Source organism: Carcharodon carcharias, chromosome 20 (genome assembly GCF_017639515.1).
Source record: "Carcharodon carcharias isolate sCarCar2 chromosome 20, sCarCar2.pri, whole genome shotgun sequence".
Lineage (NCBI taxonomy): Eukaryota > Metazoa > Chordata > Chondrichthyes > Lamniformes > Lamnidae > Carcharodon > Carcharodon carcharias.
The window spans coordinates 8175817-8199112 of NC_054486.1; the positions used below are offsets into that span (position 1 = coordinate 8175817).

Sequence of the window (23296 nt, forward strand, 5' to 3'; positions counted from 1 at the left end):
CTTGCCTTCGCACCTATTTTTGTGTCATCCGCAAACTTGCTGATAAGTACAATCACTTGCCTCATCCAAGTCATTAATAGATATTGTGAATAATTGTGGCCCAGAATTGATCCCTGTTGGACAGGTTGCAATACTGAAAATGCCTCACTTATCCCAACTCTCTGTCTTCTATTAGTTAGGCAATCCTCTATCCATGCTAATATACCACTCCCAAACGCCATGGGCTCTTGTCTTATTAAGTAGCCTTATGTGCAGTACCTTATCGAACGCCTTTTGTGAATCTAAATATATTACATCTACTGGTTCCCCTTTATCCTGTTTGCTACCTCCTCAAAGAATTCTAATAAATTTGTCAGGCATGATTTCCCCTTCATGAAGCCAAGCTTCCTCTGCTTGATTGTCCTATGCATTCTTAAATGCTCTGCTGTTACATCCTTTGTAATAGACTAATATTTTCCCAGTGACAGATGTTAAACTAACTGGCCTATAGTTACCTGCTTTTTGTCTCCCTCCCTTTTTGAATAATGGTGTTACATTGGCAGTTTTCCAATCCTCTGGGACTTTTCCAGAATCTAAGGTCCTTGGAAAATTACTACCAGCGTATCCACTATCTCTGTAGCTACTTCATTTAATATCCTAGGATGCAATCTGTCAGGTCCAGGGGACTGATCGGCCTTTAGCCCCATTAGTTTCCCTAGTACTTTTTCTCTACCTAATCCAATTCAAACAAAAAAATGAATAGTTGTTTTTATCTTCAGAACCTTGTAAATGCACTTTTTCCTCATCTCTATAATAGGGCATGGATTATGGGGGTAAACAAACCATAAACACCCTCATTAATGTTGGGGAAGAGTGTATACTTCCCTTTACTGTACACTCCTCAGGTACGCAATCCTCAAAAAAGCTGACATAAACACCAGAAAACACATGCAATTCCTTCACATCAAACATTTGTGTAGAGTAGTTTTCATTGAAAATACTTGCTATTTCTCAGAGCTGGCAATTAATAAAATTATTGCTAAAGCTCTGTTGAAAATTATTACTACATACCACAGCAATTTTTCCTTAGTGATAGGTGGATATTTAAGGTGGAACCAAGGATTTATAGTTTGTAGAGCTGTTCCTAAGATTATTTTGCTTTTCCCCACCTGAATGCTTATTGTAGATATTATGCAATTCAAGAACTATTTCATATTTTCAGTGTTCTGAGATAGCATTTAGATTTCAAACTGGTTTTGAGTGTAGGAGTTTGGAAAGGAATAGCGATCAGGACGCTTTTAGTAAGATGCATGTCAAAATCAGGCAATTCAGGCCATATATCTGACTAGAATGTCACTGGGTGTAACTGAAATTCTTATTGCTTTAGTTAGGCAGCAAATCACTGCATGTGTGAATCCATGCATCATTGTTTCTTGCTGCAAGAAAAAGTGCAAATTGCATGATTCGTTTTTCATTCTGATAACTGAAGAATTAACGTACAATGTTGTTTTTTTGTCAGCTTTTAGAAATTTATGAGGTTCAGTGCATAGTGTCCTGTTTGTTCAGTGGTGGCCTTTCAGTTCTCATTTGATGAAGTGATCAACAGTATTTATCATTGCTGGATTCTGTCTGGAAGTGACTAATGTAGTACGACTTTGCTATCTGGGTGGGTTGTGAATTGAATTTTACCCAGATAAAAGAAACAGCGCAATTTTTTTTTAAAAAAATGTACGGTGGTTAAAAAAAAACAGTAAAAATGAAGCATGCCCTGCAATATTTGTGCTTATGGGAAAGTTTTTAATGCCTCGTTATGTTGAGGGGGTTGAAAATGTAATATTTTGAACCGCAGTGAAATATTTATATTTTTCTGGTACATTTAGTGATGTCTCTAGACAAATATGATTATTTGCATAAATCTTTATTGTGTTGAATCTAAATAATTTTTGAGTAAAGTCTGACAGATGTCAGCATATTAACCAAATACAGAGAATTGTGGAATATTAGTTGTCATTGTTGCTGAAACGTCAATATATACAAACCCTCATCCCACCTTTCATGTACAAAGAATTTGATGGTGAAGCTGGAGATCTTGAAACTGAATTTAGGTTTCATGTGCTTGCAGTATTATTTTACTGACTGACTGCGATCCCTTTGTAAAATGAAACTCTTTCCAGTTTTTAGACGACACATAGGTTAACATAGCATTACAAAAATGATCTATTAAGCATTTTAAGTACAGTAGATTTATACAGCAGAATTGTAGAGATGGAAAGAACTAAAGAACTTTGCTTGATTTATTATAAACATATAAATTTTGAACTTTACATTTTTCATGTTGGTACAGAAATGCTCCTGCTGACCTCTAAAGGGATAATGGACTACGGATTTTATCCAAAAAAAAGAGTAAAACTTGGCACAAAAATAAACTATTCTCTTAATTAATTAGTTGTTTCAAAGATTGTTTTCAAGGCAACTCATCTCACAGATAAGCAGTGTAGCCCTTAGTTAAGCCAAGCCAAATAAACTGGTCTGTCAGTCAAATCAAGGACTTTTTTTTTTAGAAAAATTCAACTAAGTGAACTGTACCCAAACCCATGTTTGAGTTCTGAGATGTAATATTTTCTGTCTTAAAAATAATGCTTCAGATAAATAAACTTTATGTATTAAAAATGCATTCTTGCCATTTTTCGTCATTGGACATAATCGTGGATTCAAAAATCATCATAATGCCATTTTTAGAATCTAAATGTCAATAAAATGCCTCTATTTGCTTATTCATAAGCTGTAAAAAAAAAACTGAGTGAATGCACTTTATTTGATGTATTTGAAGTAAACATAAAATAAACATTAAAAGGTTGTTCGAAGTCAGTAACAAAATTAGCTACTTTTATCGCACTGTTCAGATGGTTTTGGTTTATATGTTATTGGATAATCAAAATAAAATCTTGATTAAATTCCAGGGACAATTCTCACCCACCACCCGCTTTTCATTTTAAATCATATTTGGATTTTTTTGGAGGAAAGAAATGGGATTCTAACACATTTAAAAGATTTCTCAAGTAAAACTCTTAAGTGGTTCATTTTATGTACACACACACAGCTAGCTTTGTAGTAAGTGACAGTGAAATGCATTAAAAGCCTTAATTACAGGGCAAGGGGAGAGAGAAAGTGCAAGTCTCTCAGCAGATGATCCTTCAATGGTACACTGAAGGTTAAAAATGAGCATTCATGCGTGATTCAAAGAACTGCCAGGAGTAATATAATGCGATGCTCCATTTTGGGTCTTTGAAGGCTTTACAGTAAAATATATTTAATTAAAGTTTAATCCATGCTCTGTTCTGCAGATAAGCCCAGGAATGCCTTTATATTGAACTTTGTCCAGAATCCCGTTAAAGGAATAAAATCTCGCAGAATAGGTATGGAATTAAGGTCCTGCAAATGGTGTCACAATAGCCCCAATAGCCGTCCATAATGATAGAAATCTGATCTGCAACACCTTTTGTTTTTATTTCTTATAAATAATTCAATAAAAAGTCAAAGATGTGCTTTTTTTTCTTTATTGCTCTTAGCTATGGAGCACCTTCAAATCAGACTAATTGATAGGCAACTGCTTTGGTGTGGTTTGAATGGTATTGCTGTTGGCAAGCTTGTAGACAGCACAGTCTGTTGTTTATAAATAACCCTGACTTATTCTTGTTTTAGAGCCCGATGTCCCTTCCACAACCTTGTCCTTTCCTGTGTAGATTTGTTAGCACTGTTTGCCTTCACCTCAGTGCACAGCAATCAATTACACCGGCCAGTTAGTTGTCGTGGTGAAATACACAAACTGCAAGGTCTTCCAAGGCGGCTCTCTTTTTATAACAAACCCCTTTTATTAAAGGTGGCATACAGCCAAGAAAAAAAATTGCTATTTCTTTTGAACAAAGATCTTTAACAAATTTGTTTTCATTTTTAAGCAGTTCAATCTTTTTTCAGTGAAATAACTTTGTATCTAATAAAGCACACGGTAACGCTGAACAGCAATACACCCATCAAGCGTGATTAAATAGCATAAACAAAAGAACAGATATTTGGCTATATCCCTCTTCAACTAGTTTTGTTTCATTACCTTGTCAAGAAGTTGTCATTTTAAATAAAAGCATGAAAATGTCTTAGTGCTCAGAAGGTTAAACGGTTGACTTTGTTGAAACAAGAGGTCAGCTAATTGCAACTTTCGATTGGATCATTCAGTATCGTAATATAAATTGCCTACTGCACAAAATGTGGACTTTCATAGTTAGTAACGGTTGCGGACAAGTCTTAATGTACTAATCATTGTAACCTCCTGAATCTGGTTTGTCTGCTTTCCTGTTGGCCCGAATATCAACTTTAACCTCCAACCTTCTCATTCATGTATCACTACAAATAAAACTGCAGAGGTTTGACAAGAGGATATAAAATCACCAGGCCAATGTGCAGAGATCTACACATGATTTTCTTTAAGCTAAATTTAAAGGTTCTATTTCAACTTCCAGATTTAAAATGTATACATATAATCTTGTTTTAATAATTCTTAGTTTTTATTTTTATTTTTCTGACTGAAGTTATGATGGATATATGCCTGGACTAGTGGATTTTCTTGCAATGGTGCTGTTGTACTTATCAGCCTCATGTTTTGTTCACAGTCCTACACTATAAGTGTGCATTCCAGGTAGAATCAGACAGCCGCGCTACTAAAAGGGTTTGTCACCTATCAATAGGACAAGTGATTTTGCACAATGCAGCACATCCTCAAATTTCTACACTTACCACATAGAGTACAATTTGCTACCCAAGTACTGCAATTTTGCACAAAAGACCCCCAAAGGCTGTGAAAATACTGGTTTCTGACCAGATCTGAATGATAACAAATCATTTACTCCAGTCATCAACTAGCCTATAAAGTGATATGGATAGAGGTAGCGAAGCAGAAACTCAGGTGAAGGAACTATCGCATAGTCTGCCTGCCGACATACAAACATGACTTGTGTTCAACATGCAGCAGCAACATGGTACTCATCATCTAGAAGTGTGCAGCTAACCTCCCTGCCCTCAAGGTGAAAGATATGACATGTTGGTAAAGGCCCGTTAGGACACTAATTAGGACATTTAAAAAGTTCAATTAATTTTTTGTTGTATTTTCGGTGTGATTTTCTATACTTGCCTGGAGACGGTTGCTACTCTAAGCATGTTAACAGTTAATAGTTCTTTTGTTTGAAGATTTACTTTTGCATCGTTAGTACTTTCATGCAATGAAAGTTCAGTGAAAAAGTTAATAGTTTGTTGGTCAGTTTTTGGATGCAACCTACTGCCTAAAAACAACCAAGAAAATGTATTTGTGTACTGGGAGCATGGGATCATTGAAATGTTAAGATTATCTGCACAAAATGACAAAATACTAATTCAATGATAATAGAATTATACGTTGTGATATAGCATTTCAAAGGCTTGGGTTTCATTTTGTTCTATTACGTACTGTTGCCACGACCATATATATGCTTATTGAGGGTTAAGGAATCCTGGGTTAGTGGCACACGGAGGTAAGCTAAACGTATAGAGATGCACAATGTTTGATTCAAGGAACAGGCGAACTATACCGGTCCATATTACACCTGAAATTTGAGTAGCATTAAATAATAGCACAACGTAAACTGTGTTTTAACATTTAGTATGTGCTAGCTGACAATATCTTAATTTCTTGAACTTTAAAAATGAAATTATGAATAGTATTTAAAATGTTGAATTTTGACTTAGAAAATGTTTGCATTATTTAGGAATAATAAAAATCAATACAAATCGGAGAGAAAACACCTATTTAAAAGTTTCTTATGTGAAATTGCCGAAGTCACAAACATTTTAATTACAGCAGATTGACTGAGAACATCTTTAATGCCTTAAATATTTATTGTTTAGGGGAAATGCACCCCCTTTTAAAAAAAACTAATAAAGATTCTTCAGAAATTTAATTTTTATTTAGATAACCTAGTCAAATGTGCTGTCACCAACAACTTTTCCAAACTCCCCATTGGCAAAAGACTAAGTGTTAGCTTTGAGTTTTACTGTGCCTTTATATTACTGTGTGCATTCTGCAATGCTAATGCAGATCACTATGATCTATATTAGTACTTCCTTACCCCTTTTGAAGCAAAGCTTTTTTTGCTGAAATATTGACAGTATTCACATTTACATAGATGACAGCCCAGAAACTGAGCAATGATTTCTGCAATTGCCAAAGTATTCTGAAAACTGATAAAAGCAGGAATATAGCTTTTGATGGATATGGTGTGCATACATGATTTGTGGAACATCTCCTGCTGTCAGAAGCTTGAAATTTGCTGAATATTTTTGTCTGCTTGGAGAACCCAGGATTAACATCATAACCATCTCTTTAGACTTCAGCATTCAAATCTTGCATTTAATAGCTTTTTAAAGTTTTTTTTTCTAAACAGCAATTAGTCTCATTTATTGCAATTTTCTAGTGCCAGAAGTCGCTCATTGAATTGCTGTTTTGTTCATATTTGGCTTTGGCTTTGCTGCATACTCATTAAAGGACCAATTAATGTCACCTTTAGCTGAAGACTATTCATTTTTATTGAGAAAATGACAGTTGCTGCCATGAGTAGTGCAGTGTAATATGCATTAATTGCCCTGTAACGCTGGTAATTACAAGTTTTTCAGGGCTCTCGGTTAACTGTCATGTCCAGACAGGAATGCACCAAAATAGATTACTCATTAAGGAAACCTGTCCTGTTTTCCACTCTGTTCCCAGTGTTAGTTTTTAAAAAAAAAATAATTCTGGTTCTTGAACAAATAGTTGCCAAGAGCAATTTCCTGTAACAACTTCCCTCGGATGGGTTTTTCAGCCATCACTTCATACTGCGGTCAGCAAAGAGACAGGGTGCAATTGGTGCTGGCGATCATGACTAAAAGTCAAACAGCAGCAAATAGAGAAGGTTTTCAGAAAGGATCCAACTTACAGATTTAATTCCAGCTATAACAGTGCTCACGTTCATATTTTTCAGACTTATTACCAGAGAATAGGTTGTGTTGAGGAATGGCAATGATGTAATTTTATTATTTTTGTAAGCTTTAATGATGATGCATTGTTTATCAAAAAATATAAAGTGTTAATGATTGTTTTATGGCCAATAATGTTGACATGCTAGCTTTATTCTTCCCTCTTATTTGAATGTAACAAAGCAATACAAGCAGGGGAGACCTTATCTATCTGACATCTGTGAAATTCACCAGCAGTGGTCATAGTTTTCTTTTCATCTCTGCATAGTAGTGACCTGGCAAATGAAAATCTTTATTTTAACACCTGCTTTAGGCGCTCCAATTTTTTTTCTCCTTAAATTAATTTTGTCACGGCCTTTCAAACTCTCTTTCACTGATGGGATAATGAAAGTAGAAGGCACAATTTGTGCTGACCAGGTACCAACTGCCAGCACACAGCTGAGCATAGTTAGAAGAGAAGGAGCATCATATCAATGATTTACTCATTACTATAGTCATTAATACAAAAAGACCTTGGTGTATTTATCTGTTTTTATTGGCATGCATTTATCGAATTGTTTATGACAAGAGTAATTGGGGTAATTTTAGACATTGAAATTACCTGTCAGTTGTATGTAACCACACTCCTTTCCCCTCTGACAAATGGTGACAACTGAGGGACCCATAGCATTACTCATGATGGCTTCTCTAGTGGTAATAAGGACAATAGGGGCCTGGATAATTTGACATGGACAGCCTTCACAACAAGAAGCCAACTAAATGACTGTCAGTGGGGGAAAAGGAGTTGGAAAACTAATGGAGTCCCCCATGGCGCTCTGACAGGGAGATGAGGCAATTTGAACATAAAGTGAAAGGCCTTCAGTTTGTCAAGTATTTAGGGCTATCAGACAACAGCTAGAGGCTGGAACCTGACAATATATCTGAACTGTGGTAGCAGTTTCATATAGGTCAGTTACATCATAATGATTGCCCCACTTCCAAAGCTTCCACTTTGGTGCAGTGCTTCACCCCTGACCAGGCACTGTGATCTTGCACTCGTGCACAGTTTTACACAGCAGGGGTAATGGCTAGGGTTGCAAAGAGCCAGAAGAAGCGATGTGTAACTTTAGTTAATGTGCTATTCAGACAGTAATTTTTGTAATAAATTACCATAATTTGTGGTGTTGCCATAAGACTTTTGTTTTATTGAAGTTCCCGGTAATGATTCATTACTCAATGGACAACTGCTGAATGTTAAAGGTGCTTCTTTATGTTTTATCTAAGAACCTTGACATGTATTTTACCTGTTAACTAGGTATATAAAACATGAACAATTGGAATAAGAATACAATCTTTATGTAAACTTTTGTTGCAAACGGTGACAAATTTTTTGTCATACATTATTTTATATAATATATCAGCCATGGAATTTCCTTGTACTCAACTGCTAATTATTCCTGTATAAACTTGCGAGGAGAACAGCAATTTTTAATACTGTATTGTGACTATCATAACACCGTGACATGGAAAATGGTAGCAGATGAATGCTCGGAAGAAAAAGAACTGAAACTTTAATATAAAATTGAAACAGTCACAGTATGTTAAAGATCTGTGTGAATGTTTATGAGGACAGTACTAGGTACCTGCAAATTAAAGCAAAGCAAGAATCTAACTAGACGAGTTCAGATCAATGTTGTAAACCCATGTGTTTGATTTTTGCTTTTCGCTTTTCAATCAGCAAAATATCTGCTGTTCTCAGGTAGAGCAAATATTTTAAACTTTACTAAATGCCTTCCACCTTCTTGAGTTACCAGCTTCCTGTGTACCCCAACCAGCATACAGATTAAATATTTTAACCCTTTAATGGCCAAGCATTGTACAAAATTTATATATTATAATGCACATATACAACTTAATGTTTTATAGTATCATATGCCATTTATGTGTCAGATGAGGTTGTTTGTGCGTTTGCATGGGAGATGATAGTTTGGGTGGTAAATCATTTTCCACACAAAGGCGCTGATGATACTTTGATTTAATTCCAGTGAGAGATGAAAATACACTTTCACACAGTTAAGTTGTACATACCCTAAAGCCCCTTTGGACCCAAACTCAGCCAACTGCCTTTGTTGGAACCAATGTTCCCGTGAAGTTGTACACAGGCAGCAGCTTTGCAGCAGCCTGGAAGTTACTCTTCACAGTTAATCAGCAGTTGAACTATGGCAGTAACACTTAATTAGCCATTCAGAATTAAGAAATGGCTTATAGATGTAACGTGAGTGATGTAAAGGGATATATATGTAAGCAATTTTCCCACAAATTAACACCCTCTGAATCAATCGTAAAGTTTGGTCTTGTTTCTTTTTATTAATATTTTGTAAAAATACTATTGTAGCTGACATTAAAATTTCTATTTGCAACAACATAAAATATAAACAAAAGATTGCGGTAATTTTTAATAACCTGCCTGATGTTACATTTTTATTTCATTTTGAAGCACTTAGCTTGTAACATAAAACCTTGTTAATTTATTTCTGGACCATTGTTCCAGATAGTGTATACCGCTACCCCCCCTCCCCAGTTGTAATAAATGACATATGTCTTTGAGACCTACAGCATCTTTTTCTAAAAGAGCTCAATCAGCCATGAAATGGATAATTGAACATTTGTTTCCACAGCAAATTCCTAAAAATACACTGAAATTGCATTTATTTAGCAACAGCTAAAAATGTTAACTGCACACATGAAATACATCCACAAATGCTGATAATATCTGGCTAACATCTCCCCCAGTTTGTTGTAATAATATCCCGGAGCACTGCTGAATAACTGATCTTTGCAGTGGACTTTGTTTCTAAATGATGGTTTGTGTTAGTTAGATGCACGTGTTACTGATTTGAGCCAAGCATTTTCACTCCAGTTTACCAGAATGCCAGCCTGGCACGAACAAGGTCTTGGCTAGGTCAACACTTGGGATAAACATCTTTCTTAATCTTACCCATGTGAAATCTAGTATAGCTTAGGTCAGGTCACTTGGCTGATGGCGTGTAGTTTTCTCAGCCAGTGATTGGATTAGCAAAGCATTTATCAACTAAACAGAGACTAGTGCTTGACCTACGTTACTCTCATGTTCGACTGTTTCTGAAGTCAAAATCTGTATTTACTGCTATTTGTTGAATGCTGTATAAGCACTGGTGTTGATTAAATCAAAGGTTAGAAAAGACCACAAAATAAATTGAAGCCAGATTTAAAGGGAATTCGTATGACTAGTGATGTTTTGACCTGCCTCAGAAGTAGGAAATGGCAAAGCGTGTAGTAGAGAGCTACTGCCATCCTTTAATGGATCAATAATTGTAGCTGAAGCAGTTGGTTCATCTAAATCAGTGTAGTAGGTGGAGGAAACCCCTGATGCCAGCAGCCAACCAGCCCAGACCCATCCCATACTCCTGTTTGCCAGCACCAGGTAATTTTACAAATTACTTCTCGAACATTGATGGGTGTTTTTTTAGGGTTGCACATTAGAGCCAAGCGGTTACTGGCTACAGAAGGATTGCAGCCTCGAACCACTGTTCAGCTCACAGTCAGACTATTTTCATTTGGGCAAGGAGGTGTTAGTGAAAGATGTTTTTATTCTTTTTGTGACACGTAATTGAAACCAGGAGGAATATATGATCGTGGAAAGGTGAACTGGCTATAAGCTGTTTTGACCACAATTTGAATGGTGACTGAATTCAGTCTGAGCAATAATCACTGTTATTACCATGTAACAGCTGTAATGAAAGCCAATTTCTTCAAAAATGGTTTGTTTTGTATAGGACTCTCTCCAGTGCACTAAAATAGCCGATCTCCTGTTTCTGTAAGTTTTTTTTTAAACAAAACTTATCAATGTTTGACTACATGCAATCCAATGTTGCTTTATTATTTAAATTAGTTGCTTTTGGCCTGACCAACTCTATTCTACCATAATTTATAAATTGAGCAGTTGTTACCATTTTCCTCTTACCGTTATACATGAAAGGCTCCAATTTTCCAAGATGTAGTTTACTTTAAGAACCATGTTTTTATACAATTAAAACAGATTTTTCTTGTAGTCGTATATCTGAAACAGTTGGCCCACTTCCACTAAATGTGAACAGTGGAAAACCTTGATAAATGAGCATTTTATATTATAATATCAGTTTCAAGAATTGCTGTTACTATGCAAGTGTGAATGCGATATTCTGATTCTTGGTTCAGTTCTCTCCATCAGTTTGTCAGGGACCAGTAAATTCTAAGCTGAGTACTTGATGATGCCTTTTCATGTTTTTATTCAACTTGACGATATTTTATTGGATGCAGACCATCCTGGAAGCTATATGTGCAAATCATATATGGCAATTGCTCATTATTATGAAAATCCAAATTGTTGAGTATTTTTTAACCAGTTCCTTCCACCAGATTCCTAGGAGTTTTTTGGAACCCACCATATAACTTGAGTACCTTCCCAAGAAGGCAGACCTTTCCCTGAAATGGATGGTCATGTTTTCCAAACTAACCCAAATCAGTTGGCATAATCAGCTCAGCTGCTGATGAAGCTGGAGGAATTGATCTGGATTCTTTGGTTTTTCTCATTAATAAAGGCACTTCGATGCATGTGCTTTGTGGAGTGAAAACTTACTGTTCATTGTCAGGCTGAGCTCATTCTATGTGTGTTTTATTTATAATTTGTTTTTTTTTCTATGCTTATCACCCCTATTCTTATGGACATATATTGGCTCCTGCTACCCCAGTGTCTCAAATTTAAAGCTCTCATCCTTGTTTAAATCCCATCATGGCCTTGCCTATGCTTATTTCTGTATGCTCCTTCAGCCCAACGACTCTCCAAGAGCTGAATTTCTCCAACTCTGGCCTCTTATAAGATGATAAGAAGGAAGGAGTAAGATGATAAGAAGCAGAAAGGAGTAAGTCTATGACTGATCTTCTACATCAACTCCACTTTTTCACTCTGTAACTTCAGAGGGCTCTAGATGCTCAGTTACTAAGTATTCTCAAGACCAAGATTAAATTGATAGATTGTTGGACACAAAGAGGGCAAGAAATATAAGTCTATTCTACTAAAATTTACCTCACAGAATAGCTCTCTCATCCCAAGAATCAACCGAATGAACCTTTGTTGCACCCCTTCAAAGGCAAATATATCATTCCTTAGGTAAAAGGCCAAAACTGTGTAGAGTATTCCAAGCGTGAGTTCACCAAAGGCCCACATAATTGCAACAAGACTTATTTACTTTTATACTCTAATCCCTTTGTAATAAAGGCTAATGCACTGTTTGTCTTTCTAATTGCTTGCTTTATCTGTATGTCAACTTCCTGGGATTTTTGTACAATTAGACCCAAAACTCTCTGATATCAACATTTACTGGTCTCCAAAAAAAAATTCTGCTTTTCCATTCTTCCCACCAAAGTGGATAATTTCACATTTACCCATATTGTACTCCATCTGCCACTCTCTTAGTGCCCAGTCACTTAACCAGTCTATATCACTTTGTAGAATCTTTGCATTCTCCTTGCAGCTTTATTTCCCACCTCGCTTTATGTCATCAGGAAACCTGGATATATATTATGTGCCTGTTTCCCCCACCCCCTGCCTCACCATTATTGGCTGTGCCTAACTATCTAGTCCTTATGCTCTGGACTTCCCCTTTTAACCTCTCAAATCTTTTCTCCTGCAAGAACCTTCTTAAAACTACTAGATATCTCTCCCAATATCTCCTCTTTTGGCTCAGCATCCATTTTGTTGTCTGATTATGCTTCTGTGAAGCATCTTGGGGAATTTTTCTATGTCAAAGGTGCTTTATTATTGCAAGTTGCAATGAAGTCAAGGCAGTCAGTGTCAGCATCAAATCCTTGCAGTTTGGAAATAACATGGCAATATGCTAAGTAAAGGTATCTTCTCATCCAGGTTTGGCCCCAACTTGAATCTCAGGAAGAAAGGCTCTACTCTTTCAGTGAATTCTCCCCGCATTTTCCCAAGCCAGCCATCATGGTGGATTTTGTGAACGAGATTCCTAGTTTGTGGGCCCGTGCCAATGAGTGGGCTGTGTCTCCTCGTGCTGGTTGCACACTGAGCCGTTGAAGACAGTAGAGTAAGGAGATGTTGATTCTCAGAATGAGCAGGATGCAAACTTAGCTCCATGATGCAGAGGGACAACGTTTAAACCCACTGCACTACATAATTGTGACCATAAACTCTGAATGATAGATGGAATGAACCATTAGTGTACTGAAATAAACTTTTTTTTTACTTCACTAAACCCAAGAAACTAATGAGAAGTTTCTATGTACATTGACCATTATTTGCCTACTATGCCATGGAGCTATGTTTTCCCAAGAACGCAACTTTATTGAGCCTGTTGCCATTTGTGGATTGAAATATTTGATTATAAAATATACCACCTTCACATCCAAATAGAATATTGCCTTAAAAATAGAAAAAAAATTCACTGAATGATGTACCTTCAAAAATTACAGCTCATTGTAATTCTGCATTATCCTATAATCAAATAAAGAAAGAACAAACTTGCATTTATATAGGACTTTCATGAACACAACAATTGAAGATGCTTCATAGCCAATTAAGTACCTTTTGAAATATGTACTGTCGTGAAACATGGTAGCCAATTTGCACACAACAAAGTTCCACAAGCATTAATGAGATTGTTAAGCCAGACACTCTGTTTTAGTAACGTTGATTGAGGAGTACATTTGGTCAGAAACACCAGAAATCTTCCCTGCTCTACGAATAATGCTGTAGGCTCTTTGGTTTAACATCTCATCCGAAACTGTATCTCTGACAGTGCATTTACTTCTTCAATGCTGCACTGTAGAATCTGTGTAGATTATGCGCTCAAGTCTCTGGAGTTAGGCTTGAACTCCTGACCTGACTCAGTGACGAGATTGCTACCACTGAGACCAGTCTGACACCCTGTACTCTATTGACTTACCTCGTTTTTTTCTTCTGTTACTGCTGTACATTCAAAAATGTTTACCATTTTTGCTTTCTTTCATAAGAAACCCATTGCATGGAATCTCCTGTGATTCAGCTAACTTGTGTTTTTTTTTCTAAATTTCAAGCGTGCTGGCTGATTCCTCCCTCCAGCCTCCCTGGGCAGTGATCAGGAACAGGAACTCATGATTTTTCCCTGTCCTAACCTGGGATACTGATGCCAATTATACCTGTCTCTGCAATGGGCAAGGATTGAACCTGTGACTATCCTTGTCTACACAGCTGAGCAGCTGGAAAAGCAGGTTTTCAACCCATACTTATCATAGGTGTCTGGAACAAATTCATCCAAAGAGAAAAGTTTTAAATGGTAACATTACCTCAGCTTACTTAAGTGGTATATTTAGATTGGACGTACATGACGTTTATTAAAGAGTGAGCCACTGTCCAAATTTTTTCACAGTTACCAGAGTTTCTGAAAAACTTGGAATGGCAGCCTTCCTCCTGTTGAAGGACCTCAACTTAGACAGTTGGCTTATCCAATTTTTCTCTTGCAAGTACGCGATGAATACTTTCAATTAGTTCAGAATGGTCTCAGGAGAACTGAAAGTTCTTGATTAATCGAAAAATTTAACTTGAGATCTTACAGATATCCAAGCAAACCTTCTTTGAAGTTGATTAGTTTAAGATCATCTGATGAAATGACTCACTGTTTTTGGAAGTTGAACAATTTCAGCGATATACTGTTTATGGACCTTAGAGCATGGTCATAAATGTGATCTAAATGTATTAAAGGATATGGGGCAAAGGTAGGTGTATGGATTCAGGTCACAGATCAGCTATGATCTCACTGAATGGCAGAACAGGCTCAAGGGACTAAACAATCTACTCCTGTTCCTATGAATGATGTAATTCAGTCACTTAGTAATTCAGATTGTGCATTTCACAGACTTTAAATCTTCTAAATAAAAAAGGTTTACGTTGCTCATTATTCTAAATCTCTTACACTTATTCTAGTATCTAAGTCCCCTCATTGTGGAATCCTCATGAGAAATGCCTGTTTCTATCTACTCTGTCTTCTAATCTGTCCTCATCTATAATTTTCACACTTGCTTACTTCAGGCCATCTTAAAAGCACAGTCAAAAATTGATGATTTTATATGTGAATTGTTTTCCTTCACATTTCTGAGATCTATGGATGGCTCTGTAGTTGTCTTGCCTAATCGTCTTTTGGAGGAAGAACTGAAATCTTTATTCCAGTTTTATTTGGGGACTGTTCTTTATTCTGAAAGGAAAATAATGGTGCGCAGAAATATGCATTAGACTTTGTTTATATGGACTTTGCAGATCTCATCCTCTTATGGCTGTATTTTTAGGGATTTTCACAAATCACCTCTGTCAATATTCTGCACAGGAAGATTTTTTTTTCCAAGGGTCGTTCAATTTTTCTAGTTTTACAAAATAATTAGGGTCCAACATTTATCATGCAGAATGATCCTGTCAATGTATTTTTTTAAAAAATATCTCGTAATTTGGCTATTTGCCAGTTGGAGAACCCATTATTTTTTATTATTTGGACACTCGGGCAGACTGAATGTTGTAACTCGCCTGAATTGGTATGATTATCTGCCACAGCTTCAAAAACACCAAAGACAAATCCAGGAAGATAGAAACTTACTTTATTCTGCCGAATATATCCCTCTAATTGCGTTGCTTTCCATAGTATAACCTCTTGTTGAAAGCGGAGGTTGTTCACAATTAGAATGCAACTTTTCTGACCTCCAGGATTCCCGCTTGGCACCCAATGAGCTCATTCTTATTCGAGTGCCACATCTCAATGCAGTTCTTGTTTATCTTCAAGCCAATCTTGAAGGAAAGGGACTGTGTTTCTGTCTTCTGTTGCCTCAGGATGATCTTTACACACATTATTTCCTTGGGGATATATTTGACGATCATCTAACTTAGCTAGCCAATTTATTTTAATTTTTATTTGTTTTAAAATATCATCTACTACCAGTTTAACTATTAGAAAACTGTTATGGGCCTGGGTCATCTTTGTGTCTCTTTGAGACAAGCACTTGTTTAAAATTAGCAAGGCCTTTTTTAAAAATGGTACTTAATTTAAAAACCAGCATCTGCTAATGGAACTTCTCATGATTATGGTAGCAATGCTTCGAGAGGTATTCCCTAATGCCGTGACTGTTGCTAAAGCACTCCCTTTTCAGAAGGAATTGTAGTGTTAGGAGGTAGACTTGTTAATCTGGGATCGGCAATTGTCACACCACCAATTATCTGGACAGTGTTTCCCTTTATTTTGTTACCTGGGTGATACACAAAGGTCTGGGTACGTGTAGTAACCCTGGGTTTGGTCAGAATATAGTCCTTCATTATGGTGAAGCCTTAAATGTTGAGAAACTAGGAACTGTGGAGGAGCAGAGAGATTTAGGAATTCAAATACAAAAATCACTAAAGGCTAGTAAAATGTTGATCTTTTTTCTCTCAAGGAGGCTGGAATGCCAGAGGATAGAAGCCATGCTAGTTATGTAAGCTCTGGTTTAGAACATGTTTGGAGTGCTCTTCCCCAAAAAGCTGCTGAAGCTGAACAGTTGAAAGTTGAGATTGATAGATTTTTGTTAGGCGCAAGGCTTAAAGGGCATAGAGCTAAGGTTGGCGAATGCAGCGAAGATGCAAGTCAGCCACGATCGAACTGAAAGTTGGGAGAGGCTCAAGTGGCTGACTGGCCTACTTCTGTTCCTATTATTTGACTGAAGCAACACTTTTCTCACTCAGGGTCATTTTCATATTCGCTGGAAAAATGTGAGATACATTGGTAGAGATTCAATAATTGGTTTGTAATGTCTGAATTATAAATTTCAATTAAGGAACATTAACACTTAAAATAATAAGTTCTGTTGCTATCCAAAAATAATTCAAGGCTGCTGTTTAGTTATCCAGTTGAATGATGTTTTATTTTTTAAATTTTGTGAAAAAAAAGTTTGCCGTTACTGTCTAATAATATTATAACAGCATTTGCACAGCCCATATATAGTACAAATGATAAAGTGTGACTCCAGATTAATGTTTGAAATTTGTATGTAACCAAGCTCCATAAAGTGAGTGAGCGGTGTCCTACCTGTCATCCTGATAGAACCCAAAGCCACTTCTCTGTGGAATTCTTGGTGCTAAATTACAATGTATGACAACATTATGCACCTAGGTGACTCAGCTGATGTATCCATAGGGCAGATCTAGCCTCCTGGTTTCTTTGTAAGATATTTCATGTTCTCTGTAGCAATGCTTTAATCCTCCTTTAATTCTGACAACACAGATGCTCGGGGGCAGTGATGCCTGCAGATTGCCCCTGGAGTCCATTGTAGCACTTTTCAATGCAGGCATTTTAAAATGTATGATGGAGGAAGGTTCAGTGTATTCAGGGAATACTGCAGGGGACATAACTTCCTGAAGTTTTCCTTTTTTTTGCTCTTTTGTATAAACAGGTCCATATATCCTGTTTGTGAATTTATCTGGCACTTTTTAACTGCCTGTGAGGACACCAGCAAGGTCCCAGATGTCAGGGGAAAAGGTTGTAAACGTGCAAGACACCCTCCGATTATGTAGATATCATCTTGCAGTGGCCTTGAAATGGCCTTCCAGTTCAAGCCCTAAAAATAAACACATATTAATCACCTAATGGTAACATTCCTTGACCATTGCTTTGAGAGTGGAGACCCAAACAGAGCTTCCTACAATAGCTGGTCTCACGTACTCTGTCACCCAGGATAAGAAACAGTTTGCCTGGCAATTTTTTTTATATATATAAAGAGACCAGCTTTAACTGCTTGTTTTCAGCAATCTCCAACTGGCCCCATCACTGATATATGACTCAAAGTTTGGATATCGCACAATACAAGCTTTGTCCGCAGTCTTTGGGGAGAAAATAGCCAGGAAAGGGCTTTGTACTATCCAAACTTAGCAGTAAAATTCTAAAAGGAGCCAAATCCGTGTTTGTCATGTATAAGAGGGAAACGGTTTGTGGTTTTTTCTAACCAGCACAGAAACCATACTCGGCCCTAAAAGTAAATAGCTTTTGTGTTTGGAAAACACACTGTGCTTTTTTTCTCTTAAGTATGTTTATGATTGATTTCTTTTTTTCCTTTCTATAAAGGGCATGTTTGACTTGGGTGGTATTTCAATACCATTTTTTCTTGTGTTGACATTATTGTAATTAGTGGTTCTGTGTGTCGCTATACAACTCTACGTGAATTCCCACTAATGACGATAAAGCCCACTGAAAACCTCAGTTATTAAAAACCTGCAAATAGTTTTAAAGCTTGAAACAGGTGTATTCCCAATCTTTCGATTCAGTGCAACTACAGTGTTAATCAAGTTGTTGGGGTGGGGGGGAAATGTTTTTTGGGTCACGCTATGAGGTTGGTGGCAATGAATTTTTAGCATGCTATGGTGTTGAGGGGAATATTCTTTGATACTGCTACGGTGTTCAGAGGAATGAATTTTTGGTGCTGCTACTATGTGCTGTGCCCCAGCATGGCAGGATGCATTATTTCATGGAACTATTCATAACCAAGCTACTGATCTGGGTCATATTGGGAAGCCAGGGAAAAAGAGTGACCTGGGCCATTCATGCATGCCAACCAGCCAATTGAAAAGAGGCTGAGAGTTAAAGTAAGATTTCCAATCTACCTTCTTATCCAGGGAAAAGTATGTAACCTACTAAAACCTGAAGAGATGGAGTGAAAATAATATCTAAAATTCAAAGGATTTTTACAATCTTAAATCAATTTTCAGCTATTAATGGAAAAAGGCCTTAACATTTATTTTTTTCACACTCATAAAACAGTGAGCTAAATCATGTCAGTTGTGTAATGTCGTTGTGATTAAATTACACTTGATTCTGTTGCTTGCTGACCCTAAATTAATTAAAGTTTACCAGTTTTTCTTGAAGTGAGTGCCCCTTTAAAAGAGCTAAGGAAATGATTGTACCTTATTTTATTGTAATTCCTGTTCTTGTAAAATGTGGCTTGTCGATACTTTTGTCTGTCAGTTCCGAGATTGGAACAAGCCACGTACCGACATTCCACTTTTAAAAAACATAATGGATCCATGTGAGGACTGCACAAATTATGAACAGGCCAAACGAAATTCCATCTTGATTACATTGCATTTCAACATGTAAATTGTCCAGACGTTCTCCATTTAAAGGAGGACATAAATAATGCTACTGAAAAATTCTTGGAGTGGGCTGCAGATAGCGATTTTTGAGATCTCTCTTGCATCCTATATGAAACAATATATTTATGTGGTAACTTCTGAGTTAGGGAGAGGTTGTACTCAATTTAAAGGGGATTTTTTTCCCCACGTTTTTCTTAATGAAGAAAATGACACTGAAATGTATCACTTTGGAACCCAAAAAAAATGCACTCTTGCTCCCCAGGTTTTATTTAGTTAAAGTTCATGCTTGATTTTTATTGCAGGACTTGTTGCTAGTCTCCAAATTTGAGTAATGTTCTGGCAATAAGCCCTGTTCAGAAAGTAGTCAGAAGTACTTATCTGGTTATCCTCCAGCTGCTACAAGGAACATTTTTTCTAAACTCATGAAAATTTCCCCTACCTCCTCCAAAAAATAACCAAAATGCACGGGACTGTTTTATTGCTAACTTTGCTTTCAAGTTGATTTTAATTTGGGGTTGATTGCTATCCTCTTCATTCCTAGTTCTTTGAAATTGGTTACCAGAGTATTTATCTGAGTGCCTCACCCTTGATTTTAAGTTTCACCCCAACAGAAACTGCCTGCTTCTTTTGAGCCATCCACAGCTGAGACTGGAACTTGGACGTGCCCCACCCTCCTTCATAGTAAGTTTTTTTTTAAAGAAGTAGAGAGCAGAATCAAACCATCTTTGTGTTCAAAATTTGGCTTATGGTGGTGCCTGTTTACAAACTTCACGCCTTCACGATTTTGATTCATGCTTTTTAATGTCAAAATGTAACATTTTCCTTTATATGTGCATTGTGAGCCAATAGAATCGCTCAAAATGCATATCTTCTGCCTTTTTCATAACCCCAGTAACTGAGCTTCCAATTGCCCAAAATATAGTTTTAAACAAAGTAATTTTTATTAATAACAAAATAATTAACTTTGAACGTCATCTTGTATTTCATGTCTTTTAGCACTTTCATTAAATTTGTTACTTCAAAAGCCTTGGTTCAGTTGAACCTTTTTAGCCCAACAGTTAACTCGAGCTTCCAACAAACAGCACCTGTGCATTTTGGTCATGTACAGTTTTCACAATTTCCCAAGGTCTGTCCCCCTCATCCTGTAAAGATTTGGGAGTCGATTTTTCAAAAAGACCTTAAAAGGGCCTGGAGTTGAATTTTCAAAGCCCTTTTTCCAAGCCGAATTAACAAAGGCTGCTGACTCACTATTCTACATTTTACACGACACACGGACCAATTTCACCCCCATAATTCTAGATTTTTTTTTTTGACAAATGACTAATTGTAGATATACTGTATATGCATTCAAAGCACTTGGTAAAGCATCTCAGGTGGCTTTAAAAAAATAAATCGAACATGTAGTAGAATATATAGAAAGTTAGTTAATGGACAGAAAATTAGGGGCCTTGGTTAATAACTGCTGGTCAGATTGATAAAGGGGTTGCAAGTAATGTGCAACTGATTTTTCAATTGTACAGATATATTCAGTTTGGACTTGGGTGCAGCAAGCATGATATTTTGCTGCTAACACCAAACTAGAGGATTGGACAAACAACGAGGAGGACTGTAGAAGACCATAAGACATAGGAGCAGAAATTAGGCCATTCGGCCTATCGAGTCTGCTCTGCCATTCAAACATGGCTGATAAGTTTCTCAATCCCATTCTCCCTGTAACCTTTGATCCCCTTACCAATCAAGAACCTATCTATCTCGGTCTTAAATACACTCAATGAGCTGGCCTCCACAGAATTCTGTGGCAATGAATTCCATAGATTCGCCACTCTCTGGCTAAAGAAGTTTCTCCTCATGTCTGTTCTAAAAGGTCTCCCCTTTACTCTGAAGCTGTGCCCTCGGGTCCTAGTCTCTCCTACTAATGGAAACATCTTCCCCACGTCCACTCTATCCAGGCCTTTCAGTATTCTGTAAGTTTCAATCAGATCCCCCCTCATCCTTCTAAACTCCATCGAATTTAGACCCAGAGTCCTCAAACGTTCCTCATATGTTAAGCCTTTCATTCCTGGGATCTCGTGAACCTCCTCTGGACCCTCTCCAGGGCCAGCACATTCTTCCCGAGATACAGGGCCCAAAATTGCTCACAATATTCTAAATGTGATCTGACCAGAGCCTTATAAAGCCTCAGCAGCACATCCCTGCTTTTATATTCTAGTCCTCTCAAAATAAATGCCAACATTGTACTTGCCTTCCTAACTAACGACTCAACCTGCAAGTTAACCTTAAGAGAATTCCTGGACTAGGACTCCAAAGTCCCTTTGCACTCCAGATTTCTGAATTCTCTCTCCATTTATAAAATAGTCCATGCCTCTATTCTTCCTACCAAAGTGCATGACCTCACACTTCCCCACGTTGTATTCCATCTGCCACTTCTCTGCCCATTCTCCTAACCTGTCCAAATCCTTCTGCTGCCTCCCTGCCTCCTCAATACTACCTGTCCCTCCACCTATCTTTGTATCATCTGCAAACTTAGCCAGAATACCCTCAGTTCCTTCATCTAGATCATTAATGTATAAAGTGAAAAGTTGTGATCCCAACACTGACCCCTGCGGAACCCCACTAGTCACCGGCTGCCATCTCTATTGTAGGAAAGGCAACAAAACTATAGCGAGCACATGCCATTGATTCACAAGGATATTATACCAGGGAGGACAAATGGCTATGAGAATAGACCAGATATTGAGACTACACTGAAGCAGAGAAAGCCAAGAGAAGATTTTAGAATTTTTTAAAAATTATTAAAAGTTTTGATGGCGTGAAGAGGAAAATATTATTCCCTCTAGTTGTGGAGCTAATGGTGATGGGTCATTACTTTAAAGTCACTAAGGGAGTAAGGAGAGAGGTTAGGAGAAATTCCTTTACCTGGAGAATTGATATAGCACTTTACCATTGTGGGCAGTTGAGACAGAAACTATTAAAATATTTGCTGCTCTCATCCTGAATGTAGGGTTGCCAACTATGATTAAATGTAGTCATGGAGGTTTTATCACTTGACGTGTCCCCACGCTCTAGCCATTAGTCGGCCAGGACATCCATCCTTGTGGTGCACTTCCTTCCACACCAGTTGGAAAGCAAAAAGACTCATTGCCCAATTGGATGATATTTAACAGTCAGCCAAACATTCTTTTTTTTAAATTTTCAATATTTCTATATCTGTTAAAGAGAAACGTTCAAAGGAAATCACAAAATAAAACAATCTTTTTTAACATCCTGATGATTTTTCTCCAGGCTTGCACACAGCAGTGCCTTGGAGATTGATCTTCAATTCCTGGAGACTCCAGGCCAATCCTGGAGGGTTGGCAACCCTGTTTAGAATGAAAGGAAGATACAAGGCTGTGGAGGAGAGCAGAATAGTTGGATTATTTTTGTAATGCTTCAGAACCTCAAACAGCGAGCTGAATGGCTTCTTGTTCTCTATTCTTAATGTCGAGAAAAATAAAGTTGCTGTTTGTTGAGCTGTCTAAATCAAGATTGAAAGAAGTGTTTCACTAAAGTGCAATATCGCTAGACTAACATGACATTGTTCTGATACTCATCAAACTCCAAATTTTGTACCTTAGTGGAATCTCAATCAACTTGGAATTGTTATTAAATGTACAAAATAGATATGCAACCCAAAACCTGAGTAAAGACTGTTCAGAATATAGAGTTGTGGTAATGCAAATAAATTAATGCTAGAAATAAGCAATTTGTGCTAAGAGTAAGCACACAATACATATCGTTCAGTGCAATCTACACACATACCAGATGGTCAACTTGGAATCGTTGACTCAAGCCGATCCAGTGCAATTTTATTTAAATGGCTTGTACACAGAAATTCTCCATTAATAACTTCCTAAGATGTATTTTCTGAATTGGATATCAATAATTACAACACTCAAGGGTAAGAAAAGCCAAGCAAAAGTGCAAATGAAGAAGGAATTTAAGATAAAATAAGGAACAGACACACTCCATATGGCAACATAGAAGGAGAAATTGACATACAAGACTGTAATGATCCAATACCTGAGGCAAGATTCAGGCAGCCAACAGTATTGTTTAAAGATGATATAAAATAAAAGTACAGGAGTGAGGCTG

General features: G+C 37.1%; 1 protein-coding gene across 5 annotated transcripts in view; it reads left to right on the forward strand.

Moving 5' to 3' along the window:
* Window positions 1-23296, forward strand: part of cdin1 (CDAN1 interacting nuclease 1) — a 136332-nt gene that overhangs the window by 108647 nt on the left and 4389 nt on the right. The window lies entirely within an intron of this gene.